This window comes from Aquarana catesbeiana, linkage group LG05 (assembly GCF_042186555.1).
Source record: "Aquarana catesbeiana isolate 2022-GZ linkage group LG05, ASM4218655v1, whole genome shotgun sequence".
NCBI classification, from domain to species: domain Eukaryota; kingdom Metazoa; phylum Chordata; class Amphibia; order Anura; family Ranidae; genus Aquarana; species Aquarana catesbeiana.
The window spans coordinates 395,967,682-395,990,889 of record NC_133328.1 but is presented as its reverse complement, the minus strand read 5'-3'; the positions used below and the strand labels follow the sequence as shown (position 1 = coordinate 395,990,889).

General features: G+C 43.8%; 1 protein-coding gene across 1 annotated transcript in view; it reads left to right on the top strand.

Moving 5' to 3' along the window:
* Window positions 1-23,208, top strand: part of DTNBP1 (dystrobrevin binding protein 1) — a 321,745-nt gene that overhangs the window by 182,125 nt on the left and 116,412 nt on the right. The gene's annotated exons all lie outside the window — the stretch shown is intronic.

The window sequence follows — 23,208 nt, the reverse complement described above, 5'->3', positions numbered from 1 at the left end:
TAAACCTTATCTATCTAACCCTTTTAAAAAAAATCGCTGTACTTGCCTTTTCTGAAGCCGATCCTGTCCAGACTCCAGGCGACAACGACAGGGAAATGTCTTTTGAAGTGACGTCACCCATAACTTACTATGGGGCTTTCGTTGTCGGCTGCCTTCCCTGCACACTCCCACACACTGAACCCACTGACAGCTCAGTGTGGGACTGGACCGGAGCTCCTGCAAAATGGGCAAGTATATCGATCTTTTCTTTACAAGGCTAGATATATTAGACTTAGAATGTGGAAGAGAGCAGGTTTAGTGTTAGATGGGTTTTGGCTGAACTTCCTCTTTAAAGATAAAGGAATGAAAAGAAAAGGCAAAGCTAGTTGATATTGTGAAAATGTAGATTTGTTTGGTATCCTTGGATATATTCAGAAGTTACTCTGAGTTATCTTATGACCTGATGTGCAGAAAAATATTATTAACGTAAAAAAACAACCTTTTAACCTATGTGACCAATTCAATGTGCCTTTCATTCTGTATTTTAGGTGTAATGTTGTTTTAAACATAGGCTCGAAAAGGGTTGCTAATGTGAGTGATGTTACATTGTATCTATGTTGACTGCAGATCTATCCCACTGTTTTCTTCAGACCCTTAGGTTAATTAGATCAAGGATATGTTGAAGGCTAGCACAACACAGCAAAATAACTAGACGAGAAAGGCTTTGCTTTAATTAACGCTAAGAAATAAGCTTTCCAGTGTAACACATTGTCTAGCTTGAGATATTTTCAAGGCTTTTTTCCTTTTCTTGCATTGACTAAAGTATTGAATTTTTCTGATGGCATTTTTACTATTTTTTTTAATATAATGAAAAAAACACTTTCCCTGCTGCTGATATACCTTTCAGCAAATTTCTTACATTTAACAGTTATTACACATCATATCTAATCTCATGTTATCTGAAGAATTCCAAATAGTAAAACTAAAAAAAAAAATCACCATTGGGGACATAAGTATAATGACAGACACAAATCGATTTTGGCATATTAACTGTGCGTCCCTCCATGTTCCCATCCATAAAAATCTGCAGTTTTGTGTTCCTTTTTCTTTCCCTCTCTTGGTGACCACTTCCTATAGAGGGCTGTCAATGCTGCAAGGCTGCTTCTAAAATTGTAGCAGTGGTGTTACCCTGCATTCAGTGTGTTCCCCCTCACGTCTACGAGTAGGGACTATGGAAGAGAGCTTCATGGTGTGGCATGTACACAACAAATGACTGCTCTTTGGCCCCACAGAAAGATTACAACCCGGGGGGCTAAATGATAAAAAAAAGGTATTTCTCTACATTTGATATCACGGTGGATGGATCGCATGTTGGGTTATCCCAATAGAAAGTTGACAGTGGGCTTATACTTGGGCAACATTAGCAAATTACTACAATAAATAATTTTCTCAAATTTAGTCAGAAAATAGCATACAAATGTGTGTTTTAAAATAGGCTAGGCTGTTGGGGAATAAAGAAAAAATGCAAAGAACAGATGTTGCTTGATTTCCAGGCTGCTTTAATGTTATGTTCGCCCACATTTGGTTATGCTTGAATTCTAGAATCTTATAAACAAACAAGGCTTGCTGCACTAAGCTTTGTTTTAGCTGTGTGTGTGTTAGTATCTGAGTATTTCCTCCCCAAAACATTCAGTTCACATACATATAGATGTAGACAAATGTGTTGATACCCTTACAGCTCACTGAAACATTGCTTCATTAGTGTTTGATTGTGCCATATGTTGCTTTTGTGAGCAACATTTAGCTTAAAGGAAGAAGAAGACCTAAGCGGAATCCAATGTTGAAAGAAAAACCTAAAAAAAGCCCTACTAGTATTTGCTAAAATGCATGTTAACACAATATTCTGATAGAATGTCCTTTGGAAAAACAGACAAATTAGAAAAATAATTGAGTTTTTTGGCAATTCACATCAGTGCTATGTTCAAGGATTAAAAAAATGACTTCAAGGAAAAGAAAATTACACCTACTGTGAAACATGGAGAAGGCTTGGTTGTTTTTTGGGGCTACTTTGCTGCATCTGGAAAGGGGTGCCATGAATATTTACAGAGCACAGTGATGTCTGAAGCCTGTTGAGGAATTCTGGAGTGAAATGTGTCCAAAAGCCCTGTCTTAGTTCCTCCAACAGGATAATGACTAACATGATAATGCAGATAAATGCACCCAAGAATGGCTAAATAACATAAAACTGGGATTATTCTGAAGTGACCTTTTATGAGCCATGGGTCCTCTCAAACCCTGATCTGGATCCTTTTGAATATCTATGGCAAGAGCTGAAACATGCAGTCTGAAGAAGGCATCCTTCAAGATAGCTGGAGAAGTTTTCTCAAGAAGAATGGGCCAAACTACTTGTTGGCAGTTGCAGACATCTCATTGAGTGATACAGGGGAAGATTTACTAGAACTGATGCAAGCAGTTCTAATTTACAGCAGCTTGTTCAATTAAACTTTGCCTATAAAACCAAGAAGCTAATTTGTTACTGTACACAGCTACACCAGATTCTGTGTGCACCAGTTTTAGCAAATCTCCTCAAGATTTAGCTTGTTGCATTAATTGCCTCTAAAGTTTGTGCAACATATTAGGTTATGGGTTCCATCATTTTTGTCCATGCCATATTAATTTTGTTATTTTAATTTTCAGCTGAATTATTAATTATAGACTAAACAATGATGAATGCCAATGATTGTAAAATCTGTAAGGTGAACTTACACTGGACACCCTCCCCATTCGGATTGGAGATTAAGTCCCGGGGATTTTTAAATCCCCGGACCAGTGAAGCAGTGTCACGGTGTCTGACAGTGGGGGATCGCAGGACCGTGGGGGGGGGGGGGGATGCGGTCCAATGTAAGTTCACCTTACAGATTTTCTGTAAAGATGAACTTACACTTATACAAATATACTTCACAGAACCTAACCTATATTGTCATTCAGAAATTAGCAATATTAGGCAGCAAACTTCTGTGGAATATTTTTTTTTATTCTTTTTTACAATCAAGTAATTCCAAGAAAAGGGGAGAGACACATACTGAGAAGATATAAAGTGCTGCACACCCCGATTAATGTCAAAAAGAAAAAGAAGATATCCCCCGTGGGGTTTTAAAGCAGCAAAAAATTATGAAAATAATAGGTTGTTACTTGAAAGAGTTTTTTTATTAATGGAACTTAACCATAATGGTTAAAATAGGAGCTGTGCTACAGGAGATAACACAAATGAAGCTGGCACAAGTATTATACAATGATCAAGCGCTAAAATAGGGTGATAATCCTGACGTGTTTCGACCCCGTTGGGTCATCTTCAGAGGATTGAGGCGCTGTGACAAAATTTGCGTATTAGAGTTCATGGATGTGACCATAAAAATACAATATAATATATATATGTTTAACAGTATAATTACCAATCACATTGTGTTTGAGCAGTTTCTCCTGAGCTTATAGTTCTCCGACGTCTCCCCCACCGGGTCCCGACAAGAGTCCCCGGCCGTCCACCACGTCAACAGGGGAAAAGGGGGGGTTAATCGTCCATGCGTGTCTTACAAGGAGTCACACCAAGTGGATATTTCCCAAAACTGGGGAGGAGCGTGGGGGCAAGCGAGCGAGACCTGCAGCCAAAGCATCAAATAACAGACAACTGTACCATCAGTGCGTTCGGTTTAGCACGGATAGAGATATATGTATCATGTGTCATTTTTTGAAAAAAAGAGATAACTCTGTAATTTATTTAATTAAATATTTGTTGGATGTTGTCTGTGCTTGGGGTCAGCAATGTATGAATATTCCTATAGTGATGATGGTAACAAAAGGGGGGGAGGGGAAGGGGTTAACAAGGGTAAGTAGGACTGCATATAGATATCAGTATATCAGAGTATGTAATGTAATAGGTAAATAGTGGTATCTATGTGTTGGCCGTGAAACAAGTGACGAAGTAGGGTGAAAATATAGGAATGTAAAGAAAAAGGCGAGTGTGGGGAGAACATGTGAGGAAAGAAGGGGACGGGCAGACTAGTAGGGAAAAAAAAAAAAACCAGGGGAAAGGAAGGGGATGGGAAAGAAAGAACGGGAAGGAGGGGGGGATGGTTAAGGGGAGAATGGGAAAAAAAAAGATCAGGGAGTGAAGGAAAAAAGGCTTGATCAAAATAAATTCATTAGTAAAAAGCAAATAACAGGTGAAATTTTTTTTTCCTTGCAGTGGGCCCACGCTGCAAGGTTAAGGTGCACATTTTGTCCAGGGGAGAGAAGAAAGCCTTTTGTTCACCTGATCCTTTGCTCCACTGGAAAACAGCGCTCCCCACAATCCAGCAGTAGACTGTTCCTGGTGTCCTCAGGTCCAGAGCAGGTCTATGTAGCCTGCTTTGAGCTTGATGACGTCAGGACTCAAGACCACTAGAGCACAGGCTGCAGGGACTGGTCTCGTGCAGGGAGGATCAGGTAAGTATTGTATATATCTTTTTATCTCTCCCCTAGACAAAACAAGCAGTTAACCATTGCAATGCAGGCAAAGCCCCCCCTGCAAAGAAGAATTATTTGTTTTGCCCAGAGTTTAGCTTTAAATAAAAGATCTGCCTGTGCCTAGCTACCTTTTTGATACTGAAATCTGGTGGGTTTTATGTTAATGAATGTTTTTACATAATGCATCTGGAGGGAAATTTGTTTTAAATATTCAGAACTGTACTGCACTGATTACTGTATAAATGTCACTGGCAGGGAAGGGGTTAACACTAGGGGGCGATCAAGGGGTTAACTGTGTTCCCTAGTGTGTGTTCTAACTGTGGGGGGCTGAGACTGACTAGGGGAGGAGAGAGATTGGTGTTCATACTTGGTATGATGGGTATACTTGGTATGAACACACGATCTGTCTCCTCTCCCCTGAGAGAACCGGGATCTGTGTGTTTACACACACAGATCCCGGTTCTCACTCTGTCACAAGCGATCTCGGGTGCCCAGCGGTCATCGCACCCGTCGGGCACTCGCTCCGGTGTGGCACCGCAGGTGAGTGCGCGGCGCCCCCTAGTGGTCCAAAGGCGAACTGATGTACAGTTACGTTGTTTCACCCAGGGGGGCCAACCTGCCGCAGTACTACTGCGGTGGCTGGTTGGGAAGGGGTTAAAGATGCATTTTTATGACCTGTATAGGAAGATAGACACACCTTAGCACAGTGGTCTCCAAACTGCGACTTGGGGGCCAGATGCAGTCCTTTGCTAGCTGTTATCTGGCCCTTGGGGCACTATTTCATCCACTGATACTAACAATGGGGCCCAATGACACGAACGGTGGGACACAATTCCTCCCAATGACCCCAACAATTGGGCACAATTCCTCATAATGACCCCAACGAAGGGGCACAATTCCTCACAATGACCCCAACGATGGGGCACAATGACCCCTAATGATGGGGCACAATTCCTCACAGTGACCCCCAACGATGGGGCACAATTCCTCACAGTGACCCCAACGATGGGACACAATTCCTCCCAATGACCCCAATAATGGGGCACAATTCCTCACAATGACCCCAACGAAGGGGCACAATTCCTCACAATGACCCTCAACGACGGGGCACAATTCCTCACAATGACCCTCAACGACTGGGCACAATTCCTCACAATGACCCTCAACGACGGGGCACAATTCCTCACAATGACCCGCATTGACGGGGCACAATTCCTCCCAATGACCCCCCAACGACAGGGCACAATTCCTCACAATGGCACCAACAATGGGGCACAGTTTCTCTCAATTACACCAACCATGGGGCATAATTTCTCCTACTGACACCAACAATGGGGCCCAATGACACCGAGGGGACACAATTCCTCCCAATGACATCAGTGATGGGGCACAATTCTTCCCAATGACACAAACGATGGGACACACTTCCTCACAATAACACCAAAAATGGGACACAGTTCCTTACAATGACACCAACGACGGGGCACAATTCCTCACAATGACCCCAACGATGGGGCACAATTCCTCACAATGACCCCAACGACGGGGCACAATTCCTCACAATGACCCCAACGACGGGGCACAATTCCTCACAATGACCCCCAACGACGGGGCACAATTCCTCACAATGACAACAACAATGGGGCACAGTTTCTCTTAATTACACTAACCATGGGGCATAATTTCTCCTACTGACACCAACAATGGGGCCCAATGACACCAACGAGGGGACACAATTCCTCCCAAGGACATCAGGGATGGGGCATAATTCTTCCCAATGATACAAACGATGGGACACCGTTCCTCACAATGACACCAAAAATGGGACACAATTCCTTACAATGACACCAATGATAGGGAACAATTCCTCACAATGACACCAACAATGGGGCACAGTTTCTCTCAATGACACCAACAGTGGGGCAAAATTACATCGGTGAAGACACCAACAATGGGACCCAATGATGGGGCTCAATTACTCCCACTAAAACAAACAATGGGGCGTTAATTTTTCCCACTGATGTAGGGACATTTTTCAACTCTCACTGACCACTGTCTGGCCCCCTGTAAACTCTGAAGGACAGTAAACTAGTTGGCCCTTTGCATAGAAATTTTGGAGACCCCTGTCTTAGCAAAATGTAGGGCATTGTTTACTCCCATTGACACCAGGGCAATTTCTGCTCACACTGACAGACCGACCCCCCCAAAGTCTGAAGAACAGTAAACTGGCCTTTTGTCTAGAAAGTTGGGAGATCCCTGTTTTAGAGGTTGAATAAAAGGTTTAAAGTGTCCTGGTGACCCTTGTTGCTGGGACTTAAAATGGTTGTTAAGCCTTTTTTTTTCTAAAATAACAAACATACTCACCTGTTCTGTGCAGTGGTAAGCTTGCTCTCTGCTCACTGGATTTGAGTGACAGCAGGAGGAGCCAATGGCTCCCTCTACTGTCTCTGTGAGCAGTGAGAGAGGAGAAAGCTGCTGCAGACAGCACTGGATCGAGAGAGAGCTCGGATATGTATACAGGGTGAAGACAGGGCAATACAAGTATTGAGATTTTTTTTACCGTGCATTCGTCTGAGGCTTGCCGGATCCTAAATATCTTGCAGGACAATTTCATGGGTCAGATGGTAGTGTTAAGTCTCTGATGTGAGGCCAGGCTACTGAGAGGGCGCCCCTTGCGACTGAGTGCAGAGTACCCCTGGGAGTGAGACGGAGTATGGTGCCCAAAGGTGCACGGGTTGCCAAATGCGGTTTGCTGGGTAGCCGAGTTGCTGAGGGCAGCTGGTGTGCGCTGGTATAGCAAATTGGGCAACCGTGTGTGGAAAGATCCCGGTGGAGCAACCAGGAACAGGATCGAGCCAGGCAAGGGGTCATACACAACAGGATCAGTCCGTGAGGAGGCACAACAGGATAAATCAGGAACAGAGTTGGTAGCCAGGCCGGGGGTCACCGTGTGGACAAGCGAAGGTACAGGAGTGCAGACGGGAGCGGAGTCGAGTCCAAGCCAAAGGTCAATGCAGGTGGAGAGCAGAGAGAGTCAGGCAAGCCGAGTAGTCAACAGGAAACAGATAATCAGACACAGGCAGCAGGTACAGGGGACACGGGGAGCTGACGATAATCCAGCAACCTGCCTACATCTGCAGCAGACTTAAATAGGCCAGAAGGCGCCAACTACTGTCACTGTGCGTGCGCGTCTGTGCGCACCTGCCATGCGCCCGCTGTATTGCACCTGCGTGCACCCATTGTCGCGCGCATGTGCCCGGGGATTCGTCCAGCGCGACCATGGCGGTTTCTGGCAGGATCGCCAGTCCTACGGCTATTTCCCTGACAGTGCCCCCTCTTGGGGCAGCCTTCATCTCTCAGGATAGCGGGCTTGGAACCTCTGTAACAGTCTGGGAAGATTAATATTATTTGCTGGTTCCCAAGAATTTTCTTCTACATCATAACCTTTCCACTTAACAAGGAATTGAAATGTCCTACCTCTCTGCCGACAGTCCAAAATGGCTTCCACTTCATATTCTGTTTTGTCTGCCACTTAGACCGGAGGTGGTGGAACTTCTTCTCTTCCTGGAAAGGGACTAGAGACAACAGTTTTACGCAAAGAGACATGAAATACTGGATGTATTTTATAGGAACTTGGCAATGTCAGTTCAAATGCCACTGGGTTAATTTCCAGTTTAATTATAAATGGCCCGATAAACCTAGGTCCCAGCTTCCGGGAGGGACAAGAAAGCCTCAGATTTGCCGAAGAGAGCCACACCTTATCTCCAACCTTAAACACAGGAGTCCTTCTTTTTTTTATCATACTGCTTCTTGTAATCCTCTTGGGCTATTTGCATAGTTGCCTGGAGGGTCTGATAGTTGGCCTAGATAGCGTTTACCCTGTCCTAAACTGCTTGAACTGAAGCTTCCGGAAGGACTTTGGGTAGAAATGAGGAATGGAACCCGTAGATGGCTCAAAAGGGAGATTGGTTGGCGGTTGCATGAATTGAATTATTATATGTGAATTACGCACACGGGAGTAAGGAGATCCAATCGTCCTGGGAAAAAGAGCAGAAGCAGCGTAAATATTGTTCTAAAGTATGGTTTGTTCTTTCGGTTTGACCGTTGCTTTGGGGGGTGATAAGCAGTAGATAGATGTGTCTTAATTGACAGCATTTTGCAGAGCTCCTTCCAGATTCTGGAGGTAAATTGTACCCCTCTATCAGACACAATACTGTTAGGTAAGCCGTGTAGTCTGACTATATCTCTTATGAAAGCATTTGCTGTTTCAGCGGCAGATGGTGTACCCCTCATGGGCAAAAAGTGAGCCATTTTGGACAGACGATCCACGACCATCAGAATATTTGTAAACGCTTCAGAGGAAGGTAATTCTACAATAAAGTCCATTGAAATTTCTTTCCATGGTTGCTCTGGCACTGGCAAAGGACGTAACAGACCCCAAGATTTCACGTTGGACTCCTTGTTCCGCTGACAGGTGGTGCAGGAGTTTACGTATTTCCTACAGTCAGACTTCAGAGATGGTCACCAGAAAGATTGTTGGACCAGCTCAATTGTTTTCTGCACTCCGATATGGCCAGCAAGTTGATGGTCATGCAAGGTCCTTAGGACTTGGATCCTTGTTTGCTGCGGGACAAAGATTTTATCCTGGTAATGAAGGAAATCAACCATGTTTCTTAGGGAAGATGCTTCTGAGCAGTGGGAGGAGGCCTGTCTGAGTGAGGAGCTCAGCTCAGGTCGGGTTGGATCATAAGAAAGTTCTGTGGGGACAGGATGGTGCTGGGAGCCGCCACTTCGGGAATATCAGAGAACATTCGGAACAGAGCATCTGCCTTCCCATTCTTGGATCCAGGGTGGAAGATTATGTGGAAATCGAATCTGGCAAAGAATAGAGCCCATTGAGCCTGTCAAGGTTTTAACCGCTTTGCAGTGCAAAGGTACTCTAGGTTCCTGTGGTCTGTGAATATCATTATGGGGTGAGAGGCACCTTCAAGGAGATCTCTCCACTCCTCTAGAGCAGTCTTAATGGCCAAAAGTTCTCGATCACCCACATCATAGCTCCTTTCAGAATGGCTCATTTTCCGTGAGGAAAAGGCCACGGGATGCAGTAACGATTTAGGCCCCTGGTGTTGAGACAGAACTGCACCAGTGGCTACTTCAGAGGCGTCAACCTCCATGATGTAAGGCTGAGCGGGATCAGGGTGTTGTAGGATTGGGGCTGAGGTAAATAGAGACTTCAGCTTGTCAAAGGCAGATTGGGCTTCTGGAGACCACAGGAACCGAGCATGAAGACGGGTTACATGGGTTACAGGCGAGATAATAGAAGAAAAGTTTTTAATAAACCTTCTATAGAAATTTGCGAAGCCCACAAATCTTTGCACCCCCTTTTTGTCAGATGGAGTTGGCCAATCTAGGATTGCCTGCACTTTCTGTGGATCCATGGCTACACCACCCGTGGAGATGATTAATCCCAGAAATTGTATGGACGCCTTCTCAAAATAACACTTCTCCGCTTTTACGTAGAGCCTGTGTTTTCTCACTGTAAGTAGCACTGTCTTTACATGTGTCCGATGAAGCTCCAGGGTGGTTGAAAATATGAGGATATCATCCAGATAGATGATGACGAAGAAATCTAGGTATTCGCAGAAAATATCGTCTTCCATTCCTCACCCTCTCGGTTGCGAACGAGATTGTAGGCCCCCCGTAGGTCAAGTTTAGCGAATATCCTGCAAGTACGAAATCTCTGGAAGAGTTCAGGAACGAGAGGGAGAGGGTAACGTTTTTTTATGGTAATTTTGTTAAGTTCCCTGTAATCCACACATGGCCATAGGGTCTTGTCCTTTTTTTTATAACAAAAAAGATTCCGGCACCAGCAGGAGAGGAAGAGGGCCGCATGAAACCTTTTTCTAAGTGTTCCTCAGAGTTTTCCCTTAGAGTTCCTAATTCCATCTCAGAGAGGGGGAATATACATCCAAAAGGAATTTCGGCCCCAGAGAGTAATTCAATCGGACAATCATATGGCCTATGTGGGGGTAGAACATCAGCTTTTTTCTTATCGAAGACATCCAAAAATTCATGATAGGCTGGTGGCACATTTGGGTAACTGACAGATACAGGTTGAACTGACAGACAACTGGTAGTGTCCTTGTGGCTGGGAGTTAGGCAATGCTGCAAGTAGTAAGGAGAGGTGAACAAAATTTCTCTCTTGACCCAGTTGATCTGAGGGTTGTGTGCTTGGAGCCAGGGAGTACCCAGGATGACTGGGAACATGGGGGAGCTCAGGACATCGAAACGTATGAACTCCTGATGGCCATCAGGAGTAATGACGAAGAGAGAGGAGCAGTCTCTTGGATAATAGGACCAGAACTAGGCAGGGTACCATCGCCCAGGAGAACTTCCAGCCTACGTTTCTTGGGGATCAGGGGTAGGCCAAGTCTTTCTGCCAGGTTTAGATCCAAGAAGCAGCTGCATGCCCCGGAATCAACTATGGCCTGCAGAGGAACACTCTTTTCCACCAACTGCTGCATAATGGAAAGGACAAGCTGGGAAGCGGAAGTCCCGGAGACCTGGAAATACACTGGGGTATATTTGAATAGCTTGCAGGACCTAATGGGACAGTTGCACAGGAAGTGTCCATTTCCTCCGCAATAAAGACATAAGTTGGCTTGACGCCAATGTTGTTTCTCCTCGGGTCAATGCAGCCTGCATCATACTAATAGGCATAGCCCCAGTCTCTGGAATAAGTGTACAGAAAGTCTGTGACCATTCGGCCTGGCGCTCCCGTAGACGTCTATCCAACTGGATGGCCCGTTGAATGAGACCCTCAAGAGTGGTGGGAATACCACTTCTGGCCAATTCATCCTTGAGGGATTTGGAAAGTCCTAAACGGAACTGATGTTTTAAAGCAGCCTCATTCCAGCCTGCATCTGCAGACCACTGACGGAAGTCTATGGTGTAGTCCTCCACTGGCCGCCGTCCCTGCCATAGAGAATGCAGAGCGGCTTCAGCGGTGGCTGTGAGCTGGGAGTCCTCGTAGAGTTGTGACATGGCTGCGAGGAAGGTGTCCACTGTGTGGATAACTGGGTCTTTACGTTCCCACAAACTGTGGGCCCATGCCTGGGGGTCAACAGATGGTAAAGAAATAAGAAATCCAACTTTAATAGTTTCAATGGAAAAGGTCCAGGGCTGCAGAGCCAGATATAGCAAACGATCTGAACTTTAGTCGATCTCCAGTGAATCGCTCAGGAGTTGGTACTCGTGGTTCTGGAGGCGGGATCATCACAGTAAGAGTAGTTGATTCCATTAATAGCTGTAGCCTACCCTCTAAATGCAGGTATCTTTCCTGTAGTTTTTTAACTGCTTGGCTGAGGGTAGAAGCCTGTAGGCACAAAGTCTCTACAGCGGACGCACCTCTTCAGGCCTCGGTCATGGCTGGATTATTGTGTCAAGTCTCTGATGTGAGGCCGGGCTGCTGAGAATGCACCCCTTGTGGCTGAGTGCAGCGTACCCCTGGGAGTGAGACGGGGAGTACGGTGCCCAAAGGTTTGCTGGGTAGCCGAGTTGCTGAGGGCAGCTGGGGTGCGCTGGTATAGCAAATTGGACAATCGTGCGTGGAAGGATCCCGGTGTAGCAACAGAGTTAGTAGCCAGGCCAGGGGTCAACACCGTGCGGACAAGCAGAGGTACAGGAGTACAGCCGGGAGCGGAGTCTGGTCCAAGCCAGGGGTCGATGCAGGCAGAGAGCAGGAAGAGTCAGGCAAGCAGAGTAGTCAACAGGAAACAGATAATCAGACACAGGCAGCAGGTACAGGGGACACGGGGAGCTGATGATAATCCAGCAACCTGCCTACATCTGCAGCAGACTTAAATAAGCCAGAAGGCGCCAACTACTGTCACCGCGCGCGTGGGTGCCCGCCATATTGCACCTGCATGCACCCGTTGTCGCGCACCTGTGTGCGCGCATGCGCCCGGGGATTCGCCCGGCGCGACCATCACGGTTTCTGGCAGGATCACCAGTCCTACGGCTATTTCCCTGACAGGTAGATGCACCAACTAGAAACAAAGCGTTACTAGACCTACTGATTACCAGCAATACAGACCTGATCACAGATGTGGAAATAAGGGGCAATTTAGGAAACTGCAATCACAGGTCAATTAGCTTCAGTATAAATCACACAAATAGGAAACATAAGGGGAATACAAAGACACTGAATGTCAAAAGAACCAACTTCCCTAAACTACGAACCTTGCTAGAAGATATAAATTGGGATAAAATCTTAGGAACAAAGAACACGGATGAGAGATGGGTTTGCTTTAAGAGCATATTAAAAAAGGGCATTAGCCAGTGCATCCCATTGGGAAATAAATTTAAAAGGGTGAACAGAAGTCCTGGATGGCTTAACTCCAATGTAAAAATGCATATAAAAGCCAAGGAGAAGGCCTTCAAAAAATACAAGGGATCCTCATCAACATTCAGACTTTACAAAGAATGCAACAAGAAATGTAATGGTGCAATTAGTGTGGCTAAGATAGAACACGAAAGACACATAGTGGAGGAGAGCAAAAAAAAAAACCCCAAGAAACTCTTTAAGTATATAATCCGTAAAAGAGGGAGGACAGACCATATTGGCCCCATAAAGAATGAGGAAGGGAACCTGGTTACAAAGGATGGTGAGGTATTGAATTTCTTCTTCTCCTTAGTCTTCAGGGGGGAAATGGGGGGGGGGGCTTCAGTAAACTAAACTGCAGTGTTTATCCTCCTGACACATCACTGGAAGCACCCTCATGGCTAACAGAGGACAGAATTAGAAATGGACTTGAAGAACTTAACATTAATAAGTCACCAGGACCAGATGGCTTTTCCCCTGAGGCTCCTTAGGGAACTCAGTCAAGTAATTGCCAGACCATTGTTCCCCATTTTTTTCTGACAGTCTGACTGGAATAGTACCAGCTGATTAGAGAAAAGCCAATGTAGCACCAATATTTAAAAAAGGGCCAAAATACCACATTCATCGGCGTATAACATGCACCCCAAGTTTAGGAGGGAAGTTTAAGAAAAAAAAACTTTTAGGAGGGAAGTTTAAGGTAAAAAACTTACATTTTAAATGCTCATCAATGGAGCCTTATCAGTGTCCATCTGTAGCCTTTCCCATCATTGCAGAATGATCAGTGTCCATCTGCAGCCTATCCCAAGTGTCCATCTGCAGCCAGGGTGTCCCAAGTGTCCATCTGCAGCCTGTCCCAAGTGTCCATCTGCAGCCAGCCTGTCCCAAGTGTCCATCTGCAGCCGTGCCCAAAAATGAAGCTTTTTCATTTTTAAATGTTGCCGCCGAGATAGAGCCAGCTGTCCTGTGTACTCGGCTCCTCTAGCAGGCCCGCCCCTTGGCCCGGCTCCTATGATGCACATAACGCAGGTCCAATGGCAGGACTGGGGGTGACTGCGAGCGGAGCCAAGCCTAGCCGAGTACACAGTACACTCGGCTCGGTCTATTTCGGCGGCGCTCACTCCTCTTCCCCTCACAGACAGCAGGGATCGGCGTATAACACGCACCCACGATTTTCCCCTGATTTTAAGGGGAAAAAAGTGCGTGTTATATGCTGATAAATACGGTACATCCCTGGGAATTACAAACCAGTTAGCCTAACAGCAATAGTATGCAAGCTTTTGGAGGGGATGATAAGGGACTATATGCAAGATTTTAGTAATAAAAACGGTATCATTAGCAGTAATCAACATGGATTCATGAAGAATCATTGCCAAACCAATCTATTATCCTTCTATGAGGAGGTGAGCTGCATTTGGATTTTGCAAAAGCGTTTGACACAGTTCCCCAGAAACGTTTACTGTACAAAGGTCAGTTGGTATACCATAGGGTGAGTACATGGATTGAAAACTGGCTACAAGGGTGAGATCAGAGATCAGTGATAAATAGGGAGTACTCGGAATGGTCAGGGGTGGAAAGTGGGGTCCCCCAGGGTTCTGGCCTGGGACCAATCCTATTTAATTTATTCATAAACGACCTGGAGGATGGGGTGAACAGCTCAATCTCTGTATTTGTGGACGATGCTAAGCTAAGCTAAGCAGGGCAATAACTTCTCCGCAGGTTGTGGAAACCTTGCAAGTAGATCTGAACAAATTAATGAGGTGGGCAACTACATGGCAAATGAGGTTTAATGTGGAAAAATGTAAAATAATGCTTTTGGGTGGCAAAAATATGAATGCAATCTACTCATTGGGAGGAGAACCACTGGGGGAATCAAGGATGGAAAAGGACCTGGGGGTCCTAGTAGATGATAGGCTCAGCAATGGCATGCAATGCCAAGCTGCTGCTAACAAACCAAACAGAATATTGGCATGCATTAAAAAGGGGATTAACTCAAGAAATAGTCCGTGTTGACCAGCGACAGCCCCAAAACATCACTGCTCTAGAGGAGATCTGCATGGAGGAATGGGCCAACATACCAGCAACAGTGTGTGACAACCTTGTAAAGACTTACAGAAAATGTTTGATCTCTGTCATTGACTACAAAGGATATACAACAAAGTATTGAGATGAACTTTTGATATTGATCAAATACTTATTTTCCACCGTAATTTGCAAATAAATTCTTTCAAAAATCAGACAATGTGATTGTCTGGATTTGTTTCCACATTTTGTGTCTCATAGTTGAGGTATACCTATGATGACAATTACAGGCCTCTCTCATCTTTTTAAGTGGGAGAACTTGCACAATTGGTGGCTGACAAAATACTTTTTTGCCCCACTGTAGGGATAAAACTTTTCTGCGGAAGGGAGTTTAATAAGACACGTGGCCACTCATTAAAATTAGAAGAAAAGAGGTTTAACCTTAAACTGCGTGGAGGGTTCTTTACTGTATTGCCCTGTACACACGATCAGACTTTCGGACAACAAAACCATGGATTTTTGTTCGAAGGATGTTGGCTCCAACTTCTCTTGCATACACACGGTCACACAAATGTTGGCCAACAATTATGAATGTAGTGACGTACAACACGTGCGTGATATCTCCATTACGAAAGCTAGTTATATCTCCAGCTCGTACTTGATTCCGAGCATGCGTGGACTTTTGTCCGACGGACTTGTGTACACACGAACGGAAAGTCAGACAACAAACATTTGTTGGCGGAAAATTTGAGAACCTGCTACGCCAACAAGTGTTCGATGGAGCATGCACACGGTTGGACTTTCCGCCAACAAGCTCACATCCAACATTTGTTGTCAGAAAATCCGATCGTGTGTACGTGGCATTAGAGCAGCAGGGTTGTGGAATTCCCTTCCACAGGCGGTGGTCTCAGCGGGGAGCATCGATAGTTTCAAGAAACTATTAGATAAGCACCTGAACGACCACAACATACAGGGATATACAATGGAATACTGACATAAAATCACACACATAGGTTGGACTTGTCTTTTTTCAACCTCACCTACTATGTAACTATGTGTTTCAGTACACTTTTGATGTGTTCTGGTGCATTTTTTTGTGTTTTTGCCACTTTCAAATGCATCCTATGTAGAAAAAATGCAGAATGTTCTACTTTTGTTGACTGCACTGGAATGAACTGCACTGATGTGAACTATGGTATTGGAATCCATGTTAACTACTGTCCATGTGTTTTTGATGCAGATTAAAATGCACTGTTGTTGCTGTGTGTAACAATTTTGTTTTGTATATTTAATAAACGTTTCTTTGAAGAAAAAAAACGCACTGGTGTGAACTGGCCCCTTAAGCTGTACATTGTATTAATGTTCTGTTTTGGGCAGGAAATAGCAGTGCTTATGAAAAATGATCAGTAAAACAGAACCACAGTGGAACTGCAAATGTCGAGACCTTTGAATCCTCAAATCAGTATTCTCTTTATTTTTTTCCATGAACATGCAGAAAAACCTCCTATAGAATTGGAACGAGCACTGACAAGAATGTTAAAAGCCCACCAGAAGAACCTTGGAAACCTGCTTATATTTCTGTAAAGGGGGGTGGTACCTTAACACACAGGATTTTTTTTGCTAAATAATAATATTGTTATCCAATATTTACCGGTGAAATTGTTCCTAGATGTACAATGGTAATATATTTTATGTAGGCGATACTTGTGAGGAGTACCATTGTAAGGTAATAGTAGAGCTTTTAACCCACCCCTTTCTTTCAAACAGCATGTGGTACATTCCCCTAATAGATTCATGAATCTGTGTGCACCACGGATCCTGACAGTTCACATTCAGCTTTCGTAGAGGCAGAGCTGGTAATGTCCCTTTATGAGCCGATGTACATCAGCAACCAATTGAAAAACTGTAGAGCCCTGCACTATTCATTTTAAAACAAGGCTGTCTGCATCTCTTTCTCCAGTCTTTGTTCTTCAGCATAGAGGATGCACTTCAGTGGAGCTGCCTGGTAACTGAAGGCTTGGACAGCTCCCATCTTCTGTCTGCTCATTGAAATCTCTCAGCAATGTCATCCCCAGGATCCAATGGAAGTAGCCAGAGAAATTCCTGTAGGTGCAACTTTCCTCCGCCAGTGGTCTCTTGAATGCCTTAGGGGTATTTATCTGCTGTAGGTACAGATTTAAAGTTCTGTTAAACAGGCGCTGCACTGCAGTGTTGGCAGTGTCTAGTTCAGGAAACATGTGTTGCTTCATGCTGTCTGACATGCTTTGATTTGGTCCAGTAGGAGGGAGATGCAGCTTATATAGTATGGTAGTGAATTGCATCCTGTGAATAGTAGGTATATGGTGACAGGGCAATGTGTATTTATAAAATTTTCCATGTTACAGAATTGCTTTGCATCTTTTAAATCACTTCTAATTTTTATATCTTCTGTAAATTGCAAAAAAATTCTAAGTATAACTTTGTGTTATGGAATTGGATGTTATCAAAGCTCTTGTAGTCCTTTTTTTTTACCTAATTTTATTAAGCTCATTGATTACGCTTAGTCAGTGGCTTGATGCTCATGTCAAGAATACGTTTTTGTTTTAAAACTGTAGTTTTATTGTATTGCCCTGTGATGCAGCATGAAGGTGTGTTTCACATAGTGAATGTTGGTGAATGAGAATCAATGCATGGCACTGTGGTGGTTAACCCTAGAAATTAGATTTCTGACAGATCAATATCAGATCAATACATTTTCTTGATGAATACTACCTGGGTGTTGTTTTTCTCATTTTTCTTCTTTGACGGTTTATAATTGACCCTTTCTGAGATATATCTTGCTCCTAAATCATTCTGCTTGTGCCTAATCTAAAGAAGTAAATAGCAGCAACAAATAGCCTTTAGAGATGAGTCATAAAATATAATACTGCTTTCTGTAATTGGCTCTTATGTACAGAAACAACAGTGAGCGGTTCTGCATGGCCAAGGACCAGATTACATGGGCATTGCTGGAGGTGTTTTTGGTAAATCATATTCTTCTCTTCAGAAAAATTCTATCCTATTTCTTGGGTGGGTGGCCTGTGTTCCTTACCTGTTATTCTGCAATCAGACTGTTCACACTTTTTCAATAGGGTCAGGAATATTTCTCTCTTTACATTAGCTGCCACATGTATTTGTTTCCCAATACCCAAAGCTGAACTTCACTTAAAAATGAAAGTTCCACTTATCCTTCTCCTCCTCTCTTTTACCTTTTTATTGGTGTTGACCTTTTTCTTCTGGGAGTGGGTGCCTTTTTCTGACAGGTACCCCACTTCTGCTATCTTCTCCTAGGCCCGCAACCTCCTGGGACATGTCACAGCCCAAAGAGGTTGCAGGACTATTTTGAAAGCACAGCACTTCTCATGAATGCGCCGGCTGTAAAACAGCAGGAAGTCGCATCCGGCTTTCCATAGCCAAGATAGTGGTGCCGGGGATCCAAAGACCAGCAAAGAACTGGACTGGTGAGTACAGCATTTGTAGCTTCTGACCTTTTATTTCTTTTTTTATCATATAACTCACTGTAGTTCCTCTTTAAAGTTCAATAAACCTTGAGTTTGTCAGCTAAATACATTCCAGGTGAATGAAAGCAAAAGGTGTTCAGTGTCATACAGTTCATTTTCTTTCTAAAGCAGCCACAACCTTGGTAGAAAGCCTTTCCCCTGCCAGAAGCTGGAGAGTGGGACCCTGTGAATAAGCTGTGATTTAATTGCAGAGGTCTGACATGCCCCCTACAGAGTCAGACCGAAAGCTTTGCTATCAGCAAAACTCATGCTGCCCTCTATACTCAGCAGTGGGCATGTCAGATCTCTACAAAGTGATGACACTGCTTTACTGCAGGGAGCAACGGTTCCACTCTGCAGCATGTCAGTATGAGACAGGCTTTTCTACTAACTCGGGCTGCTTTCTAAAGCAAACAAACTATTAAGGCCCCTTCCACACGGGACAGACTTTGTTGAAGTTCGCCTGATCAACGGGGGAATCTGTCCACTGATCCCCACTGAGCAGGCAGATTGCCGGTCCTTGTTGGCTATGCTTATGCAGATGGAACACAGACACAGGCTGCTTTCCTCTATGGGCGGTTGGATGTAAACAGACCACCTCTCTGTTTACATCTGATTAGCTGAGCGACTGTGAATTGATCCCCGTCCATCTGTTTTTAGAGGATCAGATTACATATTGGCGGATGCAAATGCACACTTGTTCGTTTAAACTCGTCGCTCCATAGAGGACAATGGAGGGTCCGCCTAAAAAGCTAACAGGTAGACCTGATCGGTGCACCCGTGTGAGGGGAACCTTAGAGTTTGCACACCTTTTGTTTTGATGCACCTGGAATGTTTTTAGCTGGTTTAACTCGTTCTTTCTCATGTGACTGCTCTTATTGGCTCTCACAGCGGTCACATAATTAGAAACTCATCCCTTTAGCTTCCGATCAGAAGTCGTGCGCATAAGCTCCAGGTGACAGCTACAGTAGGCCAGTGTGCTGTGAGAACTCTCTCAGCACACAGCCTTACACTGCCTTGGATGAACATGTGCAGCAGCGAACATTAAAGCCAACTTTTCCTACTGCCATATATACTCAATATGCTTTTGGCAAGAAGTTAAAGTGGAGGTCCATCCAAAAAGGGAAGTTCCGCTTAAAGGCCTCCTCCCCCGCTCCTGTTTGTGAAATGGAGCTTTTGTGGAGGAGGGGGTACCCAATGGTACCCAATTTTGACAGGTACCTGCTCCCACTTTCACTCCAATCGCCTAGGCCAGGGGTAGGCAACCTCAGCCTTCCAGCTGTTTTGAAACTACAAGTCCCACGAGACATTACAAGACCCTGACAATCACAGGCATGACTCCTAGAGGCAGAGGCATGATGGGATTTGTAGTTTTGCCACAGCTGGAGGGCAGAGGTTGCCTACCCCTGGCCTAGGCTATTGGAACAGGAAGTTCTCCATAATTTGTAGGTGTTGCAAGGGAAAACAGACTAAGCAGGTTGGTCCAGAGTTCACTTTGCCCAACTTCAGACTATAGCGCTTCCTGTAGTATTGAAAGGTATTTGCAGAGTGATCATTCTATTATTGTGTTCCGGGTCTGCCCCAAGGCCAAACCACCTCAGCTGACAACGGTTTATTCAATATAGTACCTTCTTGGGTGGGTGGGTGGACAGCTGCAGTTATATGAAATCATACTTATGGTGAGGAAGTTTGATTAATATTTTTGGACAAGGCTCACAGATTACCAATGATTAAAGATTTGGACAATGACCAAAATAATGAGGTTATGAATGGAGGTGGTACAATTTGGATTTCTTCACAGGATATCTCTGTGAAAAATGTACTGTTTACAGTTGTGCTCATAAGTTTACATACCCTGGCAGAATTTATGATTTCTTGGCCATTTTTCAGAGAATTTGAATGATAACACAAAAACGTTTTTCACTCATGGCTAGTGTTTGGCTTAAGCCATTTATTATCAATCAACTATGTTTACTCTTTTTAAATCATAATGGCAACAGAAACTACCCAAATGACCCTGATCAAAAGTTCACATACCCTGGTGATTTTGGCCTGATAACATGCACATAAAATTACACAAAGGGGTTTGAATGGCTATTAATGGTAACCATCCTCACCTGTGATCTGTTTGCTTGTAATTAATGTGTGTGTATAAAAGGTCAATGAGTTTCTGGACTCCAGACAGACCCTTGCATCTTTCATCCAGTGCTGCTCTGACATTTCTGGATTCTGAGTCATGGGTAAAGCAAAAGAATTGTCGAAGGATCTGCGGGAAAAGGTAGTTGAACTGTATAAAACAGGAAAGGGATATAAAAAGATAGCCAAGCAACTCCGAATGCCAATCAGCAGTGTCAAGAAGTGAAAAATGAAGGGCTCTGTTGAAAGCAAACCACGGTCAGGTAGATCAACTAGAATTTCAGCCACAACTGCCAGGAAAATTGTTCAGGATGCAAAGAAAAAAAACACAAATAACATCAGGTGAAATACAGGACTCTCTGAAAACATGTGGTGTGGCTGTTTCAAGATGCACAATAAGGAGGCACCTGAAGAAAGATGGGCTGCATGGTCGAGTCGCCAAAAGAAAGCTTTTACTATGCAAATGCCACAAAGTATGCCACTTACAGCACAGAGACGAGCCTCAAACCTAGCACAAAGTCATTTGAAGTGATGAGACCAAAATTGAGCTTTTTGGCCACAACCATAAACACTACATTTGGAGAGGAGTCAACAAGGCCTATGATGAAAGGTACATCATTCCTACTGTGAAACACGAAGGTGGATCGCTGATGTTTTGAGGATGTGTGAGCTACAAAGGCACAGGAAATTTGGTCAAAATTGATGGCAAGATGAATGTAGTATGTTATCAAAAAATAATGTAGGAACATTTGCATTCATCAGCCAGGAAGCTGCGCATGGGACGTACTTGGACATTACAACATGACAATGATCCAAAACACAAGGCCAAGTTGACCTGTCATTGGCTACAGCAGAATAAAGTGAAGGTTCTGGAGTCGCCATCTCAGTCTCCTGACCTCAATATCATTGAGCAGTCACTCTGGGGAGATCTCAAACGTGCAGTTCATGCAAGACAGCCCAAGAATTTACAGGATCTAAAGGCTTTTTGCCAAGAGGAATGGGCAGCTTTACCATCTGAGAAGATAAAGAGCCTCATCCACAAATACAACAAAAGACTTCAAGCTGTCATTGATTTTAAAGGGGGCAATACACTGTATTAAGAACTGGGGTATGTAAACTTTTGATCAGGGTCATTTGGGTAGTTTCTGTTGTGATTATGATTTAAAAATAGTAAACACTGTTGATTTGATAATAAATAGTTTCAGCAAAACACTAAACATGAGTGAAAGAAAAGTTTGTGTTATCATTCCTATTCTCTGAAAAATGGGCAAGAAATCATAAATTCTGCCAGGGTATGTAAACTTATGAGCACAACTGTAACTGTATAAAAAGCATGATACAGTTATGAATTTGGGCTGCACAGTGCTGGTCAACTGACAGTACTCAGGCCTTCACAGGCTATTTTATATGACAGAGTAAACCATTTATAACTTAATCTGCTGATTTAATATAGCATTGGTATTAATCAGGTCTAGAAAAGCAGGAAATACATCTATAACATGGGTGGAGGCTGCATTTGTTTGATCATGTATTTATTACTACTAAAATTCCTATTTATTAATGTTCTAATTGTGTAGCAGAGTTTGTCTATTTTTCTGCCTTTGCAACTTTTTTATCCAACTTTTTGCCAGTGTTAGTGAAGGGTCCTTTGAACTGATCCACTGACAGAAGGGTTTTCTAACCAAACCTTATTTGACTGTTAAAGTGGACCTGTGTTCCATTTTAAACATTTAAAAGTGGAAGTCCTGCCTAAGAGCAAACACTACAAGATACCTGCTTTTTATATAGGTTAGCCAGAAAGCTTCCTCTTTTTTTTTTCCAACTGAGGATTTACTTTTTCTGCCACCTTTCATTTTGTGCACTGTCAGTAGCTAATAGATCTAGCCCCGCACAGTGTGTTACTGCTGGATTGGATAGAGGATATAATATTAAAGCTGAACCCTGGGCTAGACGGATGTCTAAAATCAAGAACCATACTTATTCCTACCGAAACCTTGGTGACCTTCGTGTATTTTCTTTCCCCATCTGTGCAGTTATCCAGCATACAACTTCTACACTTTTCCTTTGCTCACGATTTTGCAGTAATAAAGATCACTGTTGGTTCACTTCTTGGGCAGGATGATTATTTTTTAAGTACCCCCTATAATTTTCTGTGGCAGCCTGTAGTAAATAAATCCACTGAGTCCTATATACATAAATTAAAAGAAGTATGGACAAAGCTTTTTTTAAGGGTCACAGGAATACTTTTTAATTTCGTTTTCCTGTGACCCAGCTGATAAGTGGAATTTAGTTGATTGGACAGAGCTACGCCAGGCTCAGGATGGATCTCGACAATAATGTTGGGATCCGCCTTTCAGCTTGTAGTTGAGCGCCAGCGCCAACTGCTCCCACCTCCTCCCCAGTCTGGACTTAAATCGAGCCCCCAAACTGACAGTCTCTGCTCTCCATTTGGAGCAGACTGAGAGCTGAGTGATCAGTGGTCATGTGATTGCTCTGTTTTTTTCGCTCTGATTTTCTGTGTTTTTGTTTTACATATCCCATCCTTCCTTTAATGCTGTCTGCACAGGCTATAGACACCAAAGTGATGATGTCACCTTTACATTTACAAGGCAATATCTGCGTTTGCAAAGGCATTTAGTGCACACGGATCAGATCTTTAGTCACAGATTT